This window comes from Diadema antillarum, unplaced genomic scaffold (assembly GCF_040938485.1).
Source record: "Diadema antillarum isolate AM-2024a unplaced genomic scaffold, OU_Dant_1.0 seq00000013_RagTag, whole genome shotgun sequence".
Classification (NCBI taxonomy): Eukaryota; Metazoa; Echinodermata; class Echinoidea; order Diadematoida; family Diadematidae; genus Diadema; species Diadema antillarum.
Genome location: NW_027271133.1, coordinates 686171 through 689601, shown reverse-complemented (window position 1 = coordinate 689601; position 3431 = coordinate 686171).

The window sequence follows — 3431 nt, the reverse complement described above, 5'->3', positions numbered from 1 at the left end:
GTTATCAAGAAAGAGAACGCTATGAATTCAAGTGAATAACAAGTGACAGCTGTACATTACATTGAAAACGGGCTTGAACCCGTTCCCAACGTGTAAAACCGTTAAAATTTCGTGCAAGGTACTAAAATAATTGATTATCAAGAAAGAGAACGCTATGAATTCGTGAATAACAAATTACCAATTTTAGATGCTTGATAATCTAATTACTTGCAGTTTGCCACAAATACCAAAGAATTTGAAAGTAATAGAGCGAATGAAATGCCCTTTTTCTTCTCTATCTTTGATTCCGTGTCCTGCGGTTTTTGTCCTTTGTGTCTTTGCCAATGACGCAATGTATATTAAATTATGTGTAACAACATATGTAACACAGCACGAATTTTGTGAATTAGGTGCAAAGCTCTTTCTTCTTTGTTGAGAGGAAACAAATCATTGAATTCGGACTTTCTTTTTCATTTCTTATGACGCATTCACAAGTTTTAAAGAAACTGCGTGAATACAAGAAAATAGTGATTCTATAGAATGACTTTACAAATTAAGATCAAAGTAGACAATTTGGTTCACGATCATGTTTTAAAACAAAATTATTCTGTGTAATGATTCTCGAACGGTCATGAGATCGAACTAGCCCATAATGAAAATTTCACTAAATTTCCAGTAAATTGGGTATTTGGTAGCAACGACGCTAAGTAGAGAAACATCGGTATATTCGATCTGGTATGTAAGGAGAGAAAATTCCTTGTATTTGTTTTGTCGATTTCGTCGATTTTGTTACTTGCTAGAAATCTGTGCAAGGTTCGACAAAACAAAAATAAGTTATTAGGTAAATCGTACATTACGTTGAAATAGGTTTGAAACCATTTCCAACGTAAAAGCGTCAATTTTTCGTGCAACGTAAACGAAATAATTAATTTTCAAGAAAGACTGCGCTGTGAATTCAAGTAAATGATAAATGACCAATGTAAGATGCATGATAGTCTATTGCCGTTTGCCACAAGTACTAAAGTATTTGAAAGTAATAGAACGAATGAAATGCCTTTTTTCTTCTCTATCCTTTAATTGCGTGTCCTATGGTTTCTTATCTTTGCGTCATTACAACCAATAACGCAATGTATAGTAAATTATATGTAACAATGTTTTCACACACCGCGAATTATGTGAATCTGGTAGAAAAGCTCTTTCTTCTTTCTTGAAAGGAAACAAATCATTAAAAATGTAAATTTTGTTTTCATTTCTTATGACGCAAATCAGAAGTTTAAAAGAAACTGCATGAATACAAGAAAATAGTGATTCTATAGCATGACAAATAGAGATCAGACAATTTGGTTCACGATCATGGTTTCAAAGTCTGTGTAATGAGTGTCGGCATTATAACGGTGCTGAAATCGAATTAGCACAATTTTCGAATTTCATTGAATTTACGGTAAATTGGGTATTTGGCAGTAACGACGCAAAGTAGAGAAACATCGGAGAAAGAAATCCGTTACTGGGTGAATCGTACATGACATTGAAATCGGGCTTGAACCTGTTCCCAATGGTATAAAACCGTTAAATTTTCGTGCAAGGTGCACTAGATAATTGGTTATCAAGAAAGAGAACGCTATGAATTCAAGTGAATGACAAATGAACAATTGTACATTACATTGAAAACGGGCTTGAACCCATTCCCAACGTGTAAAACCGTTAAAATTTCGGGCAAGGTATACGAAAAAATTGATTATCAAAAAAGGGAACGTTATGAATTCGTGAATGACAAATGACCAATTTTAGATGCTTGATAGTCTAATTACTTGCAGTTTGCCACAAGTACCAAAGAATTTTAAAGTAATAGAGCGAATGAAATGCCCTTTTTCTTCTCTATCTTTAATTGCGTGTCCTATGGTTTCTTATCTTTGCGTCATTACTTAAAATGACGCAATGTATAGTGAATTATATGTAACGACATATGTAACAAAGCGCGAATTTTGTGAATTTATTACAAAGCTCTTTGTTGAAAGGAAACAAATCTTGAATTTCGTTTTCATTTCTTATGACGCAATTCACAAGTTTAAATGAAACTGCGTAAATACAAGAAAATAGTGATTCTATAGCATGACTTTACAAATTAAGATCAAAGTAGACAATTTGGTTCACAATCATGTTTTAAAACGAAATGAGTCCGTGTAATGACTCTCGGTGTTATAACGGAAGATGAAATCGAATTAGCCCATAATGAAAGTTTCACGGAATTTCCAGTAAATTGGGTATTTGGTAGTAACGACGCAAAGTAGAGAAACATCGGACAAGTATATTCGATCTGGTATGCAAGGAGAGAAAATTCCTGGTATTTGTTCTGTCGATTTCGTCGATTTTGTTACTCGTTACAAATCTGTGCAAGGTTCGACAAAATTACAAAAATCCGTTATTGAGTAAATCGTACATTACTTTGAAAACGGGTTTGAAACCGTTTTCAACGTAAAACCGTCAAATTTTCGTGCAAGTAAACGAAATAATTATTTTTCAAATAAGAGTGTGTTATGAATTGTAGTTTGCCACAAGAACCAAAGTTTTGAAAGTAATAGAACGTGATAGTAATAGAAAGAAGAAAGTAATAGTAATAGAAAGGCCTTTTTTTCTTCTCTATCCTTTAATTGCGTGTCGTAGGGTGTCTTCTCTTTGCGTCATTACTACCAATGACGTAAAATAAAGTAAATTATATGTAGCAATGTTTTCATTCACCACGAATTTCATCTGGTAGAGAGCTCTTCCCTCTTTGTTGAAAGGAAACAAATCATTGAATTGGGAATTTCGTTTTCATTTCTTATGACGCAATTCACAAGTTTAAAAGAAACTGCGTGAATACAAGAAAATAGTGATTCTATAGCATAACTTTACAAATTAAGATCAAAGTAGATAATTTGGTTCACAATCATGTTTTAAAACGAAATGAGTCTGTGTAATGACTCTCGGTGTTATAACGGTGATGAAATCGAATTAGCTCATAATGAAAGTTTCACTTAATTTCAAGTAAATTTGGTATTTGGTAGCAAACGACGCAAAGTAGAGAAACATCGGGCAAGTATATTCCATGTGTTATACAAGGAGAGAAAATTCCTTGTATTTGTTCTGTTGATTTCGTCGATTTTGTTACTCGCTAGAAATCTGTGCAAGGTTAGACAAAATCCGTTATTGGGTAAATCGTACATTACATTGAAAACGGGTTCGAAACCGTTTCCAACGTAAAACCGTCAAATTTTCGTGCAAGGTAAGAGAAATAATCAATTTTCAAGAAAGAGTGTGTTAGGAATTCAGGTGAATGATAGATGACCAATATAAGATGCTTGATAGTCTATTGTAGTTTGCCACAAGTACCAAAGTATTTGAAAGTAATAGAACGAATGAAAGGCCTTTTTTTCTTCTCTATCCTTTAATTGCGTGTCGTAGGGTTTCTTATC